A 17,413-nucleotide genomic window follows, 5' to 3' on the forward strand; every position below is an offset into this window, starting at 1 on the left:
AAAGACAAAGCTGTGGTCTACGTTAGTGTATTTGTGTGGTAACATACCTACATTTATACTACACTGCCAGTGGTATCCAGTGTCTCTGACCCACCAGCGTTGTCCTAGTCCAGGTGAGAAACATAGAAAGTCCCTTTCCATAGTTTGCTGGTCTTGGAAGACAACAGTTGATGAGACTTGCCTCTCTTCTGACATTTTAAAACATACAACATACTCCCTGTTTCTTTCTCTGGGCTGTTAACTGGGAAGCCTGTCACATTCACGCTGTGCTTGGAGCATCCACTTCTCTGCTCCCCTCTAGTAACAGCCGTGGCTAGAAAAGTTTCCCTGCTTTACCCTTTCTACAGAAAGTGGTGGTTGGCAGTCATGTACTAAATGGTGTTGGGGCTGCTATGTGTTTTAGGGTCGTGGCGTTGCCCTTGGTGATCTACCTGTGCAAACCTCACATCTCTGAAATGCACGAGCTTGATTCCCCTTGCAATTACATTAGTGCAGATGAAAGCAGCTCCCCTGAAAGAGCTATGCAGCTTCAAAACTGAGAGACCTGGCGCTGCTGGATATGTCGCAGGTTTAATTGCAATAATAAGCCAGGACCTTTTGTGCAAGCACCAGCTGAAGAGCAGGTGTGTTGCCACAGCGGAGTCCCTGCTACCCTGATGGGGAGCAGCAGTCCCTGGGCTCCCCAGTTGCCATGGGTGGCTGGGGCTTGACCGCTCCTTCTGGGTGATACTGTGGGATGTGGTTAAATCCTGTCGTCGTTGTTCCTGGTTTTCTCTGTGTAAGTCTCAGATAGCGGAGGTTCACAAGGACAAGGGGCTGGAGCACCTCTCCTACGAAGAAAGGCTGAGCGAGCTGGGGTTGTTCAGCTTGGAGAAGAGAAGGCTCCAGGGAGACCTTCTTGTGACCTTTCAACAATTAAAAAGGGGTCTTATAAAAATGGTGGAGAGTGACTGTTTGCTGAGGCAGCTAGGACAAGGGGAAAAGGTTTTAAATTAGGGGAGATTTAGAGGTCAGGAGGAAATTCTTTACCCTGAGGGTGCTGAGGCACTGGAACAGGTTGCCCAGAGAAGCTGTGGGTGCCCCATCCCTGGAAATACTCAAGGCCAGGTTGGAGGAGGCCCTGGGCAACCTGATCAGGTGGGTGGCCCATGGCAGGGGATTGGAACTGGATGAGCTTTAAGGTCCCTTCCAACCCGAGCCGTTCTACGTAAGGGGCAGTTGTAGCAGTATTATAGTTCTTCTGTGGCTTTCATAGACAAGCCTTAAATCTCCTCTTGCCTTACTCCCAAGAGGCTGCATGTGGCCGGTATGATGTGTAGCAGTGAGTAGGCAAATGCTCCCCTACACTCACGTGCTGCTCTGCAGTAGCCTTACATCTCACAGTTTTGTAACCCTGCAGCTGAAATGACATAGCCGTGATTTTCTGCAGCAAACACTACCTAAATGAAGTAAAACAAAATGTCTCCCTTTTCCCCTTCTCTCAGGAGCGGCTGCCACAGGGTCAGCCCAGCCTGGAGAACCCAGCGTGGGACTGACATGTCAGCAGGTGCTGGTTCAGACTGGAGTAGCAAGGGGCTGACTCCTGAAGGGGAGGAGGGCTGCGTGAGGTCAGTACCGAATTACTGGGGGTTTGGGTGACATCAGGAGCTGGAACACAGAGAGTGAAGCTTGAGGAGCCTTCAAAAAATTGATACTGATGGGGCTAGAGTGGTGGTAGTTCATGTTGTGGCAGGGAAAGAAACATCTTGCTTGGTGTTTCTCCACATCTCACGTGGCTGCTCGCTGTACAGCATGTCTTTCAGTACCAACTTGAGCATTCGTGTTGTTGTGATGGAGGTGCCAGCTGGGGAGCACATTCTCTGCTGTTCTGTATCGCCACCACACCCCTGAGTTTAAGACCTGTCTTTATAAGCTTTGTACATGTGTTTGGACCAGTATTTTTAAGCTAATAACAAAATGCGACTTATCACTGCGCTTGTCTCTTCTTAGTTAATTAGAAAAGCAATTCTTTGCTGTGTTTCTTCTAAGGCAGAGAGCAGTGCTGACAGACATCATCACGGCTAATGTTTTAGCCTGTGTTTGTGCCAGTCCAACAAACTGGTTGTCTGCAGTAAAAAAGTCGTAAAACTTGTGTATATTCTTTTAGAACCTCCTTGTCCATTTTATTTTTTGGTGTTTAATATTGAGGTGCTTATAATAGATGCTATTTTTTGAACATTCACTGCAGAACAGTGTGTTCATACTAGAAAAAGAATCACAGTCCTCAGACCCTGGGGTGTCCCTTCTGCTCACTTGGCAGAGGACCTACTGTACCCAACAGGCTGGCCAGGCTGTTAGTCACTATTATTTCAGGAAATAACTTGAACGAACCTTCAGCAAACGATGGGATGACTCAGGGGTTACTGAAAATAAAGCTACGCTGTCAGCTGGAGCCCTGAAGGATGCTTTGCAGGGGCAGGGACTGGGCTGCATCTTAGGCAGGCTGTTTCCTGCGTTGGACACTGCTTTGTGCATATCCCGAGCTCAGGGCGCGGCTCTGTGAACACGACATCTCCTCTCCTGGGCCTATCTCAGCTGGGATCAGCGGCAGCCTCTGGGGAAGAAAGCTCAGCTGAGCCTGTGCCACTGCAGGTGTTGCAGCGCGAGTAGATCAGAGAGGAAGATCTGGGATTGGAATCACAACGTTGACATCAGGGCTTTCCAGACGTTATCTTCGCTGTGCTTCTGCAAGCCAGGGATGGGTTATTTGCCCTGTTAGAGCCCAGCCCAGCCCAGCCTGCTGGTGGTTTGCCCACCATCATGCAGCAGATCCAACACAAGAAAGGGGAAGTCAGAAGATCTCTGGGGCCCATCTACTCCAGGCTCCTCGTTACTTCTGATCAGGCTGCAGTCGGAGGGAGAGGTGGGCGCACAGGTGGGGAGAGGTTCTGACAGATACAGGGCTGGGGCTTCAGCGCCTTCTTGTCAGCCTGTGGCGGTCCTGGGCTGAAGCCCTGACTTCTGAAAAGCGCTCAAAAGTCCTGCCACTAACCCCAAGTCCTTAGGGGCTGGCAAAAAGCGTGTCCAAGGGCCTCGCTGCGTCCTAGAGACTGGCTGGTGGAGCTGGGCCTCGGGGATCTTGTGGCAACTGCAGCAATTAATTAGAAGGGAAAATAAATTGAGGAAGATGATAGTACCTGACGACTTCCTCTGCTGTGAATGGTGATAATCGCACCTGTGTACCTCGTTTAATTAGTTACAAGGAGAGGATCTCTGAGCACTAATTACAGCGCCAGCCCCTGATGCTCCCTGGGTACCACTGCTGGAAGCAGCTCTCCCAGAGGCAGGGGCTTGCCTGTGGGGGAGCAGCAGCGGGGTGCCTGCTCCCCCTTCCTGCGGGGCGAACCTGTCCCTGGGCAGCTCTGGTGATGTTTGGCCTGGGAAGGAAGAAATTCGGTGGGCGAGAGCAGGGGGCTGCTCCCTGCTGTCCCACCACAGCACAGGGCTGGAGAATGCGAGGAATGTAGAGGAGAGCTGGCGGGGAGGGGAGACCGTGCAGCCTGAATGGAGAAACCTGTTTGATTCCCCTGAAGGGCAAAACACACCCAGGTCTCCTCCTCAAAACAAGGCTTGGCTTCCCGGAGCCAGCCCTCTCGGTCCGCCCGGCAGGTAAGGGCTCTGCCTCGCCCACAGCCGCCTCGCTGCCAGGGAGGATCGGAGATACGCGCTGTTTCGAGCCCTTGGGGGGCAAGGCGCTGGGAGACTGGTTGCAGACTGCTCCGCATCTGTCTTCTGGGGGAAAGCCGCAGCTGAGGAGCCTCCGCAGGTAGGGCTGGGCAGGGAGACTGCTCCTCTGAGCCTCGCAGAGGGCAGCTGGGGTGCTGCTGCCACCCGCGCTTCACCTGCTGGCTCTGCTGGAGAGGAGGAGGACTGTCCCCTCCTAACCTGCTGACACAGGGATCTGATGGGGTTGAGGGAGGCTTGAACTGATGCCTCCTGTAAAGAGAGAGATGAAGCTCTTTTCTCCAGTGTATGGGAGCAAAGTGTGGATCTAAAATGGTACGTAGATACGACAAGGATGGTATTAGTGCCAACATGTAAATAAGGCAGAACGGGATGTTTGGCTATGAGGTTTTGCTGCTCTCCGTCTGATCACTGAGTTCCCTCCTTGCCCATTCCTGTCTTTCTAAAATCTGTCACCTGCTTAATTTATGAGGTATAGCAGGGGGTATGGCAGCAGGGACAAGTCTGTGCGCAGACATGAGCAAGCAGCTCTGCACAACTGGTATAGTTTGAACCTGTGACTCTGGACAGCCTTCTGAGAGGCTTGGGGTCAGCTGCTCTGCATGCCACCACTCCTAACCCCCTTCCCCAAGACCAGTGTGTGATGGAGAGGGACGCAGATGGAGATTCTTCTCTCTGCGCTCCTCTGCCTTGTTTTGTTTCTCTCTGATCATGAAATCAGCACCCTGGAAAGGAAGGGATGGGAGTGGTAAAGCTCATGCGGAGGAGACGAGCACCTCCCTCAGTCCTTGCTTCTTCCCACCTCGAAGCTTGGTGAACGTCTTCTCCATTTCCCCCATCCCTGCCCCGCTGCTGCTCCAAGACAAACCCCAGCCAGGAGAACGAGCTGCCCATGGTCGGACAGGAGACAGGTTGCTCACCACGGGCTGCAGAGCAGGGATGTCTTCCCGTGTCAGATCCATCAGGGCCTTGTGCTTATTCTGGTTTCATCCAGCCAAAGACAAAATATTGAATTTGTTCCCTGGAATTATTTAACTGTAAGTCCCAGTCTTCACAAATGATAGATTTTAATTTTCTTTTCTAAAAACATATTTTTTTTTTTGTGGCAAAACTTTGTAGTGTCTCTGAGATGCCATGAAACATCAGTAGGATTTTTTGTCCTGCGCTGTTTATGGGTCTGTCATACGAATGCAAAGCTCTGCCTTTGAAAGCCCCAAAACTTTTCCTTCCTTCCTGCTTTCATCTTTAGACATCAAGGCATAAGGTCAATAGCATGTGGGTGCGGTAAACATCCTTTACATCCTTCTTCCTTTTCAAATACAAAAATTAGTTGAGCAATTAGGAATTAATGCCTTGTAATTAGAGTAATGAAACTGCGTACCCAGTACAGTGAAAAACGATTCAGTAATTTTGGGCACCAAGAGCAGCGAGCTGCTGTGCTGGGGGTGGTCGTGGCGTGTCGGTTTGTGCAGCTCCCAGCACAGCAGGGCCCTGGGAAGGTCTCTTGGGACAGGCAGGATTGCGTGCCGCTCTGAGGAAGTTTATACCACGCTTTCCTGACTTCAATAGCTCGTGTCTTTGCCAGCTTCATCTGGTTGGACTGAAATTCTTCATTGTGGGGTATGTGGTTGTGAGAGAATTAAAAAAATAAATAAATAAATAATTGTGCACGTGTAGCTTTACAACAGCTGTCAGACACGGCTGAAACGTGTCCAGTGCTCACCTTGGAGGTCTGTGCAGGCTTCCCCACGGCAGCCACTGGTCTTCATCTCACTTTCCTCCGTGCCTGAGGAAGGAGAGACGTTTGCTGTCCCCGGGTACTGGTGATGGGGATCCAAGGAGTTGCAGTGCTGGGCTGAGGCTCTTCGTAGCAATCCCGCACAGCCAGCAGGCCCGGCTGCAGCCACAAGTGCTTGTTGTTCCCGCGATGCGTGTTCAGGGTCGTGTCGGCTGCCCTGAGAAAGGTGGGCACGCAGTTAATGACTGCGATGCATGTGAATTATTTGACTAGCATCGCGGAAGAACAGCAGTGGAGGCATAAAGTGTCACCTGCAGCGGCGTGGCCGTCCTGGAGCACCTCTCCTGCGAAGAAAGGTTGGGAGAGCTGGGTTTGGTTAGCCTGGAGAAGAGAAAGCTCTGGGGAGACCTTATTGCAGCCTTCTTAAATATCAGCATGGGTTTAGCATTACGAGCCTTTCTATAGTTAGGCAGTTATGCGTGATTTTATGTCTGTTTGAAAGCCTCCAGCCACTGAGTTGCTCCTAACGCAGGGCCAGTATCACGACGTGACACGTTAGATCTGCCCTGGGGGCTCAGTCCGAGTCCTGGAGCGAGCTTCAGGCTGGTGGCCTTGGTCCTTCAGAGGCAGGCTGACAGCCTCCCGCTGCGAACACGCTCAGCCACCTGTGTGGACGAGGTGGGACGAGATCCTAAATTGCAGGATGTGACTTTACAGCCCGAAGCCCCAAGTGTAATTCCTGCTGTCACTTGCTTCCACAAGTGCAGACAGTGGGGCGGAAGCTGCCCATCCTTCCCAGGCACGGGATGTCATTCAAGCTGGAGAACAAAGGTGAAATAAATCTAGTCGTAGCAATGCTGGCTCAAAAATTTCACAGCGCTAACCCAGCGTACTTTCTTTGCTGGTTCCAGCTTCTTCAAATGAACTTTAAGGGTTAACTTTGCGCTGGCAGGTTTTATGCCAGATCAGGCACAGTCTGTCCACGCTGCTCTACCTTCGTAGCAGATCAGGTAACAGCTGACATAAAAGCATAACAACAAGGTTTGCATTGTGCTCTCTGGCTAATGCAAGAGAAATGCAAGTATGTGCCCACGCCTAATCCAGATCACTGGAGGGCAGCCTGACAGTGCACAGACCTGGATTAGCAATCCCGAAACCTGGATGCTGCTTTTCTGGGGCAGGGAGCCTTGTGTTTGCGTCTGACCTCTGTGGAGAAGCTTTCTCTCCCTGGCTTTCCTTCCTGTGGGTTTGGAAAAGGTGGGCTTGGTCTGTTGAGTGTTAATTCAAGGTCCTGCCTTGTCCCATAGGGGTTGGAGAGTAGGGACTGGGACCCTGATTTAGGTCTAGATAACAAAATCCTCAGAGTCTGCGGAGTTTAAGAAGTTCATAAGAAGTTCTAATTCAAGCCTTTTGCAAGTTTTAAATACCTTTTAATTTGAGGACCGTGAAGGTCAGAATATGCATTAATTATTGTTAAACCATGAGACTCTTCCTCCTGACTGACCTCGGCCCAGTTTGCAGCTGAGGGCTGACATTCAGGTCACTGGTCAAGTCCTCCAGGGGCACACAGGTTCAATGGTGCAATGAGTTCTGTGCCTCCACCTAGGAGGAGCGTGCGAGAGATCGCTCTGAAGGCACCAGGACAGCGCTGGTGGGGGCAGCACAGCCTGGAGCTGCTGGCTGCGGGTCCTGCGGTGCTCTAGGCAGGGAAGGATCGCTTTGCAGCTGGTCTTGCAGGTGACACTTTGGGCTGAAGGAGAGTAACCCTGGTTTAGAAGGTTTGTTGTCTATTAACGGCTTTTGCGTTGAAAGCCCGAGTTTGCCTCCCTGTTGCATGGACTTGGGAAGTGCTGCAGGGCTCAGCCACGGGGTCCCTGCCCGGAAGGCACGAGCAGTACAGGACTTGTGGCTCGCAGCTCCTCAGCGTGCAGCTCCTGCGGGGCCCGGGGCGGTAAGGTGAGCCTGGTGCCCCGACATCCAAGGGAGGTCCCCTCCTGCGACCGGGGAACCGGAGAGCTGTAACGTGAACTTGGCGGCTGGCTGGGGCTGCGCGGACAGTTCAGGAATGTAAAGGCACCCCGTGGCACTCTCCAGGAAAGCTGTATTTACCGGATCAAAGCAGCGCTGCTTCCTTTCCCAGGGCATTCATTTAGTCCTCAGAACTAGGTCCAGTGTTGGATCCAGCTCATCACCGAGACAAACAGAGGGCAAGGTGTCTATTAGGTGCAAAGGGGCTATTACTGCAAGTGCCCTACAAACTCCTGACAAAAGCAGGCTGAAAAATTATTAACATTTTAAAGTTGCAGTTGAGCCATCAAAAAGAGGGATGGCTGGCGAGTTTTCCTTCTGTGTGTTTGCAGCTAATAAGAGCTGCAGTCAGCTTTTAAAGAATAGCTAGTGTTTCATCTCCTGGGGTATAATTACATCTTTTTAAGTGGCTTACACAGAAAGCAGAATCATTCCCAATTAAGCGATGGGCTGCTGATTTCTGGCACTTGGAGAATTTATTAGCAAAGAGTGCTGCTCTGGCAGTGCATCAGTTCCTTTGCAGAGCACTGCACGAGCAGGCAGAAATCGATCGTGTTCTTCCTCACGCTGCTGCCCAGGGCCAGCTGCAGCCTCTGTGGCCCTGGGGACACAGTGGCCTTGGGAATGGACAAGGGCACAACCAGGCTGTGACCTGTAGGGATCGCTCCCTGCTAAGGGTAAGAGGAGGCTGTGCTGGAGCCATCTCTTGGCTCCTCTGCTGGGACTGCTGCTGACGGTGCCCACCCTTGTGGTTGCATGTCACAAGGGCCCTGGCAGACAGATTGAGCTTTGCAGCTTGTTTTGCCTGCATGGGGGGATTTTCACCAGGAACAGGCTCCCCGAAACACTGCTGAGAGGAAGAGACTTTGTAGCCCACTGGCACCAGCAGCTTACCTTGCAGCTGCCTTAAAAACTCAAAGCACGTTGAAGTACCCGAGGTAGGGACCACTCCAGCACCTGGGAGCGTGCAGAGGGTGAGCAGAGCTGGCTGGCTGCCCGCAGACAGGCACACCCCAAAGATTAAAATCTAAGCAAGGTTTCAGCTCCCCTTTCCTTATTAAGTAGCTTGTAATTGCTTTCATTCACATGACGAGGAGCTTCAGAGGCAGCGTCTTCAGCGTGCTGGCGGGCACCGTGCCTTTCCTGCCTGCAGTGACTCCGTGACAAAGGCTGTCCCCGTCCAGCTCTGTAGCGAAGCTGCTCGTGTGGTTTCCTGGAGGTGGACATAGCCTGCCTGGGATTTTCAGGACCACGGGGTCTTGTTGGTGCTCTGTGCCTTTGAAAATCAGGGCTTGCTTAGGATGGATTTAGCTAGCAGCTCCATTTGAAGCATGTGGTCTCAGGATGTGGTGTACTAACGGGGCTTTGGTCGAACATTTATTTTTTGTGCTGGGGTGCTCACGTTGGATGTCTTGTCAGCAGGAATTTAGGCATCATAACACCCATTTTTACGGGTCACCTGCTGTCTGGGTATATCCCAGAGGTCAGTGTCTGAAAGCTGAACGCCAGTTGCTATCACCCAGCACAAAGGCTGAGGGACTTGCGTTGGCTGTATCCTACTAAAAACTTGAGGCTAAGATGTGCTGTAAATCACAGATTTCATATATCAGGAATTGTATCTAGCCTGTAGCTGTTGTGTATTCGTATTACCCAGGATGGCCAGCCAGTTTCCTGCATCCTGATGCTACCCGTAGGGAAGAGTTGGAGAGAGAAGCAGGAGGAGGGGAGGCCTGGAGACCCCTCTGCCTTGTGAAGTGCTCTGCAGAAGTTAGGAGGTCATCAGCTGTCGTAACCAAGCCAAATTCATCCCTGCTCCTGCTGGCATCAGCCCCGTGCAGCTGGTGGAGAGGGAAACCCGGCTCATCAGCAAAGGTGCTCCGGTTCTCCCGGTGCTATCACGCAGGTGATCGGCCTCGCCTCCTCCCGCGTACCCAGCGTGCAGCTCCACCTGCGCTGCATACCTGAGACCTGCTATCGCGGAGAGGGGAGAGGCAATTTGGGTTTAATTGCCTGGAAGGTGGTCAGGTCCTGACTCACAAAGGGCTCATGAGAACCTGGGGAGAGACGAATTTAAAAACTGGCTGAGGGGCCAGCGCCTCGCCTCTCCCCACTGTAGGACCACGGCATCAGTTTTCTCTGCTGTTACGCCCCATGCTGGAAACATCCCATCCCATGAAGAGCCTCGGTAAGGTGCCAGCCTGTCCGGGTCCTGGACATGGGTAGATTCAGCAGGAGGGAAGGATGGGTTTGGGAAACAGGGAGATAAGAGATGAAGAGGTGGTTGCAGGGCTGAGCAGCGTGCTGGCCGTGAGCGCGGGGCGAGAGCCAGGAGCGAGGTGGAAGGTTTTCAAGAGCAGAGCTGAAAGGTCCACGCTTGCCTCTCTGCTGGCCTGGCATCCTGCGCTGGGTGTGGGGCTTGGGAAGGCAGATAGGGAAGATCCAAATTTCCACGTTGTCCCAGCCCTGCTCTCGGTGCAGGATGTCACCACAGGCACTAATGAGGGCACGAGCAGGCCACCGTGGAGTATTTCTGCAAAGCCCTGCCCTGATGTGCTGCTTCCAGCCAGTGCCTGGGAGGGGAATGAAGCTCCTGGGACAGGATAAAGCCTCTCCTCTTGCTTAAGAGCAGAAGGAGGCAGGGAGATGCATCTCTCGGAGGACTAGAGCAGAAGCCAGCTGCGTGGAGTCAGGTATGTCCTTAGGACCCCTTGGGAAGGCATACCCTGAATTCAAAGCTTGGACTGTGGGCAGAGCATCTGGGGGATTCGAATAGGAGAAAATGACTCTCAGGGGCTCTCACGTTGTTTTTCTGGCTGGGGTTGGGGTAAAGGAGACGTTTGGAGTACTTTCAGGAGGCTGGAGATGGCAGCTGCTTTGCCTTGGGAACTTGGGCTGGCAGTGACGAACCTGATACAGCTCTGGTTAGACCTGCACATTTCTTTTTATTTTTTTCCAAAATTCGCAACACTGAACCCTTTCAAAAACGCATGCAAGCTTCACTAAGTTTTTGTTCGCAAGGAAAAAAAGTCAAAATCTGAAACAAAAGGCAAATTTAAGCCTTCTGGAATGAAACCTTTTTACTTTGTTTTGAAATAATATAGCTTTTTCTGCATTTTTTTTTTTACTTTAATCTTGTTTAAAATATGTATAGCAGTGTGGCGTGAAACTAAATTCCTTGGCTGTCATGATCTAGTCTGAATTCTGCTTGCTGAAAGCTGTGTCCTCATGTCAAACCAGAACAACCTTTTTCTATTCTGGAAACAACTGGTGAATTAAAAAAACCTCCATCTTTTGCCCATTCCCGGTGATGCCTGGGAAGTGAGTAAGCCCACAACCTACTAATTTCCCATTCCTCTAATATTGCAACACTACATTTAAAGAAAAAATAAAGCAGATGACAGAAAGGAGGAGGAGAAGAATAACCCCTCCTTACGAGCCGGCAGTGGGGTGCGATTCAGGCCCCTAAAAGCCACCTTTGTGCAGACACGGACCCGCACCAGGAGCCGAGATGAGCGATGTCCCCGCAGATTTCGGGAGGCGTTTCCCTCCCTGGCAGAGCCGCTGGCTCTGCTTGCTGATGTCGGCCACGTCAGTGCCTCTCGACAAAGAGGCAGGTGTTTTCTCCGGGCTGCATGAGGTGCTGAGCAGCGTGCTAGGCCTCTTCTTTTATCCTCTTTATTAAATAGACTCACATGGCACCTGGGGACTTGATTTTCTTTCCCTTGTGCTAAGGCAGTCAGGAGTTAACCCCTCTTACAACAGCCAGGCACTCGCTGAATGGCTCAGGTCTCTTTTCTTCCTTAGAGAGCAAACCTGTGATTTTTTTTTTTTTCAGCTTTTTCCACTCTGCAGGTTGCAATTCCAGTGGATACACCTTTATCACTGGAGGACCAGGCATCCTGGCTGTAGCCTTTCCACACTTATTTTCAGTAAAGGCTTGTTCTTGTAGGTCGTCCGCAGGACCCTGAGGATTTTGAGGACTGGAAAATGAGAACTCCTGTAGGCATCTACCCCAGGAAACCAAATCACTTTGATTCGGTTATCTCCCATCAAACCAGCTGGGCTTTTTTGAAGCTATTTCTTCAAAAATTCAATAGCTGGTTTGACACAGACCGTGAGGGGTCTTTTGCAGTGAGATGCATTTGATCACTGCATCTGGGGTTTGTTCCTAAAGGCAGTTATGAAGGAAGGTGTTTAATATCCCCTGTGTCCGGCATCACTGGGACTTGGGCTGACTGCAACAGCTCTTAAAGGCTCCTCTGGCTGTCTTTGTTTCCAGCTAAGGGGTTTCTCACAGAGTCTTGTGCTTTTGCAAATAAAGCACTTCCATCCTCTTTTGTTTTAAGGCAAAGTGTAGAGAAATTGGCAGCTTTTACCCATTTTTTCTGCAATATATTTATTTTTGGACGAAAAAAAAAAAAAAAGGAAAGAAACAACAGATCACTCCAAATACTATTCTTAACACTTTCTAGATGAACACAAGTCTTGGTGTTTTTGTACCACCTGAAACATCCATTCAGGGCTGTGTGTGCAGAACCGTCGTTGTGCAGTGACTCCTGAATCCAGAGAGAGAGAAAAAGTATGTGCAGTAGACAAAGTATAATGTATTTAGGCTTAACTACAGATTGAGCTACAGGAGGGATTGAGCATATATATATATATATATATATATATATATATATATATATATATATTCCTGGACTCAACCTCTGCGTACCGCACACGCTGCAATGTGTGTATCCCACAGACATTACAATGACCTAGGTTGAAGGTAGGTGGCGTTTGAATTTGGACCCAGGTGTGCTCTGCATGGGTGGCACGCACACATTGCTCTGTGAGTCCCAGGTCTTTGAAAATAGATGAAATCTAAATTGTTTTAGCTTAGAAGCCTGTAAGAAGGTATGGGAGGAACTTGAGCTCTCTCCCTCATGCTACCTAGAAATTTTTCCTAGACTGAGAGGTAGGTCATGGCACACACGTACGCTTGTTTAAGCGCTGCCTGTAGCAATGCCCAGCTGTCCCTGCTGAGGAAGGAGTCACTTCAACGGGCAGGTTGAGGCACCATGGTCAGTCTGTTGTGTTTTTTTTATTGCTTGTTTGATGTCTCTCTGGTAGCTGATGCTCACAAGCTCACGGTGTTTTTCTCAGATCACAGGCCAAACGGTAGTTGGTCTGAGAACCTGCTGTGTGAAAGCAGGGACGCTGTCACAGCACCAAGGAGTCAGGACGTGGAGCTCCTGGATCTGCTGCGTGGCCAGGACTCGCCCCTCAGGGATGTGGTTTCCACCACTGAGATGTGACCTTGACACCAGGCAGGTGATACACCCCAGCTCAGGGCTTTCTCGCAGAGCCTTATGCTTCTGCAAGTAGAAGCACTTACATCCTCTTTTTGTTTTAAGGTAAAAAGTCTGGTGAAATTGGCACATATTTACCAATCTATTTTTTTTTCTCCAAAAACATTTACTCTTCTGCAGCTGCTTTCAGAGGAGAATCACCTCTCAGAGCTGGCATTTTTCGAGCCACTCAGATATTTATCTCAAGGATTCCAGGGCATTTTGCAAACGTTAAGCCTGAGGCAGCTCTGTAAGGTTGTTCGGGGGATTCACGTTAAGGGATCCATCTCTCCAAGTGCAGCCATCTCGCAGCAAACCAGGCAATGCTTAACGGAGCCCGCAATAACTGTTTGGATCAGGAAATGAAGAACGATTAGTGCTCATTTGCATAGCGATGGCACCCAAGGGTGCCAATTAGGATCGAGGGCCTATTGCACTGATGGCGTGCAGGCGCTTAATAGGAGGCTCTGAAGGGCTCCCACTGGACTTCTACAAGAAAACCTTCCATGTACAAATCATGAAAGGAATGTGGATTTTTTATTGGAATGATGTTTTTGTCTCAAATTTCATATTTGTAGTGAATGTCTAAGAGGAAGAATCTATTCCTGAACTGCTCTGGTGGCTAAAACAGTGTGACTGGCTGCGTGTCCTCTTAGAATAGTCCCACAGCAGAAGCTTTTTGTGTTAGGTAACAAATCCGCAGAGGACAAAAAGGTGTGTGCAGGCCTGCAGAGTTACTTCCTCACTACAAGGCAAGAGGGAAGTGATGGGTTTAGTTTAAGGCAGAAGTGGTTTTGGTCTCCGTGAGAGGTAGAGATCTCCACGTTCCGTATGCATCGTGGCATAGATTTTACTGCTGTGTGTTTGGAAACAGGTGATTACAAAGTGTGGAAATCTGTGGATAAATCTTACAAAAAAAAAGAAAAAGGGATTCTGCAGTGGTGGGGAGAGAGAGAAGTGTGGGACAGCAAAGGGCAGGGAGGGTTGGTGGCTGTGAGAAAGGTTACAAACTCTTCAGCTCTACCTGCTTGTCTTTCATCCAGTGCCTCAAAATCTGAGACCTGCCTGTTGGCGAGTGGAGGTTTTCAGGGGAAGGTCACCTTTGCATGTCAGGAAGAGGCCACGAGTTGTTTTTGTTGTGTTTCTCTGCTGTGCTGTGTGCTTCTCTGTGGGGCCACGAGCCTGGAAGCTCCCGTGCATGCAGAGTGCTTTGTGTTAGCAGTGGGATGCTATAGACACAGGGTTTGGAGTGCCCAAAATATAGAGGGATGATATTGCCATGATTTCTAGCCTGAAGCATCATTTTTGGGTCATGGCTAGTCTGAAGCGCCTTCTTCCCTTTTATCTCCCATTTTGCCACCAGGCCCAGGTGCTGGGCTAATGTTCAAGGTGTGTTGGTAATGGGGGCAGGAAACAGCATGCCTCTGGCATCTTGTGTAGAGGAAGGGGTTTCTTCTGGGGCTTTTGGAGAAGCTGTCCTGAAAAGACAGCTGCAGTGGTGTATAGCTGTAAATTAGGCTCTCAGCCAGCTCCAGAGATCCGCAGGTATCCCTCGGTGCTGCCAGAAGACAATCTTTGCTGTTTGCTTCCAAACTTACAGGCCATGCTCCCAGCTTCTGAGTGACTCTCACGAGGTGGAACGGTGCTTTTGGATCCTAACCACCTGCTGAGTCCGGATCTCCAAGCTTCAGTCAAGCGGCAGGTGATAGTCCTGTTCTCCAGGTGGGAAGCAGAGCTGTTGTGATCAGCTGCAGTCTGTGCCAGGACCAGGCAAATAGGTTTGTTTCCATAGCAATAGAGGAAATTGTTGTAGCCCGTGGCTGAAGCTGTAATCGATTCCCAAATAAGCTGTGCCAATAAAAATACTTTTTACCCTTGTAACTTAGCCGCTGTCTGTGGCAGAGGTTCCAATAGCAGAAAAGCACATTTGTGAAAAAACACATCCCTTGGTGACATTTTGATAAGGGAGATTTCTGCAGTGCTCCGTGTTGGCTTGTCACTGCCTTTCAAGGGAATAATGATGGGTAAATGTGAACACTTGAAGACGCCCCTCCAAATCTAGAGCTGATGTCTTTGAGAATTACTGCGCTGCAGATTCACAAAAAATTGAATATAAAGTCAAAAATGCTTTGAAACGTGTTGAGGTCCTACAGTGCATGTGTTGAAGCCTAAACTCGAATTTTGTCAGAGAGGGGAAGCTGTGTAATTTCTAAGCAGTCCTTGAAGCAGTGAGAACCACTTTTTCCCAGGAGTCTTGTGTCAGCCCCCTGGAGTCCAACACCCCCTTGCTAATCCTCTCTGGCCCCACAAATCCTGTGCTCCTTTCTGCAGAGCCCTGTGGCTGGAGCAGACGCACTGGGATGCGGTCCCACTGTCGCCTCGTGTGGCTGGGGAAGCTGCGCCTCCTGTTTCGTGTTCTAACCACCAGCCACTGGAATATCAAAGCAAGGAGAAATGATATGAGCTTGTTTTTGAGAAATGCTTTTCCTGGTACTAGTTTGCTGATCTGTTTTTTTTGGTTTGGGTTAGCAGGCCACATCTCTCTCTTTTTCCTGTTTCTTCAGCACAGCTACTATCTCGGCATCTGTAGACATCAGTTTATTTGCCGGGTGCCAGCAAGCATTAAAAGAAGAAAATGAGCTTTTCCTTTCTCATGTAGGGAATGTTGAGTTATTCTAACTGCAGGATCCATGGTATAACCTGCATTAATTTATCTTTTAATGTTCTTGTCACTGAGCAGGCACTGAGTAGACATGTAAGGTCTGCATTGCATCAGCACAAAGGTTTACGAAGCTCGCTGTCCCAACTCCAGCAGGAGCCTACAGCAGGTGATTAAAAAATGTGGGCAAGAAATAGGGTATTTGAGTTGCTCTGCTCTTGCTGCATCCTCTCAGCTTGTGGTGATCTTGTTTAGTCTGTGTTGCCTTGATCCTCAGGTGACAGGTAAAAATATCCACCTAGCAGCCTTTACAAACCAAAGAAAAGCGCGTTAAAGGAAGCAGAGAACTGACTCCTCTCCAGCTCTCACAGAAGGACCTTTGCACCCCTCTATGCCCATCACAGAAGCTTTGCTGAAAGCATCACTCTGGACAACTTCGTTACGGTGTTTGTGACGAGGGCAGAATCCTTGGTGTGGGACAGGGGGACAGCCAGGCTCTAACCTCCTCGAGTTTGTCTGTCAGTCCGTAGAGAGCTCCCGGTCGGTCCCAGCTGCTGGGACAGCTGGGCTGCTGCTGCCATTGCATGAATCATCGGTGGAAAAAGGAGGCTGGCAGAACAAGTTGCCAGTCCCCCAAAGCTAAGCCGGGTGATCACCACTGACATGTTCCAACTCCTGTTTGTCAAGCCAGAAATATCAGTGGAGTACAGCGGCGTTTGCTGCGGTCCCTCCCAGGATGATGTGAGCCAGGAAGAGGGAACGCAGTGCCAGAGGAAAAGGCTTGGCCGACCTGTAGTTTCTGGCACGTATATTTACACACATACTGAGTGCCACCCTTCGTGGCTTCCCTTCCTTTCTGGGTATATTTGTTAAGTTAGGGGAGCTGTGTGAGTAAGAAGCAAAGCTTCTGTTTAAGCAACAAACGGAGATGATGTCTCTTGCAGGGCTGGTCCCAAGCGGAGCTGTGGTGCACCTCCGTGAGCTTCATCCCTCACTCTGCATCTCCCGAGAGTCTTTCCTACGTGCTCCTAAACCACTGCTTGTTTGTTTAGTAGGCCTGTGCTGGGGGGCTGATCGCCTCTCAGTTGTGCTGCTAGATATGTACCGGCTTTCCAGCTTCCAAATACCTCCATTATATTACAACACGTAGCCTATATCTACTACTGAATCAGGGCCATATCAAGCTCTTGGGATAGCTCTTTTCCACTGCTTCTCATCCTCCACCTCCTTCAGCCTTTATCTTGTCCTGGAATAGGAAAGAATTTAATACCTGGAAGAGGGCACCAGGGGCGTAGGAGCACCTCTCATCTGCAGTCAGCAGGGTAGCTGTGCTCTGGACCTCGCTTGGACACAGTAGGTAATGAAGCCACTTTCTACGTGGCTTCTCTATGTGCAGGTCCAAGATACTGACTTCTTTTTAATCCAGAGTTGCCAGATTACAGGTCCTTCAGCTGTGCTCCTACAGACTACAGCAGTGCCTCCCACCTTCGGTGGAAAGATACCCAAGTATTGAGAGGCTCTTTGTGGATATCTAAGGCAGCACTACAGTTTACGTTTCTCTTTAAATAGCAGGGACAATTAAATTTGTGTGGGAAGGGGGATCTGGGAAGGATAAGAAAAGAGGTGGGCTGTCAGCTCACGGTAGAAGCTGAATTAATGTTTGGGAGTGTTTGCGAAAGGGAGAGGGAGCCTAGGGGTAATTGCAGAGGGCTTGTTCACGATCCGAGCACAAACTGGCTGAGGAGTGGGTATGCAGGGAGCTGAGGTAGATCCTTGACTGAGACAAGGCAGTGGAGGAGACTTTGCCAAGAAGCAATGCTGTGAGATCAGCGCTCGGCATTCTGTATGGGCGTGTGGCTTTGCAGCAGTGTTGCAGAGACAAGCCCACCGGCAGATAACAACCTAATTTTAGATTCGCAGGCTCCCAAATAG

At 50.2% G+C, this 17,413-nt stretch overlaps 1 protein-coding gene across 3 annotated transcripts in view; it reads left to right on the top strand.

Moving 5' to 3' along the window:
* Positions 1-1,541: 1,541 nt before the first annotated feature.
* ZNF185 (zinc finger protein 185 with LIM domain) overlaps positions 1,542-17,413 on the top strand; it is a 49,411-nt gene continuing 33,539 nt past the window's right edge. Inside the window, exons 1-2 of one of the 3 annotated variants that reach the window (XM_035541670.2) lie at positions 1,542-1,607; positions 14,423-14,600. The gene's annotated coding sequence lies outside the window, so the exon portion shown is untranslated. Of the gene's footprint in view, positions 1,608-2,540; positions 2,903-14,422; positions 14,601-15,562; positions 15,651-17,413 lie in introns of those variants that run through there. The other 2 variants (XM_035541671.2, XM_050713359.1) reach the window with 2 other exon arrangements.

Source organism: Cygnus atratus, chromosome 13, assembly GCF_013377495.2.
Source record: "Cygnus atratus isolate AKBS03 ecotype Queensland, Australia chromosome 13, CAtr_DNAZoo_HiC_assembly, whole genome shotgun sequence".
NCBI lineage: Eukaryota > Metazoa > Chordata > Aves > Anseriformes > Anatidae > Cygnus > Cygnus atratus.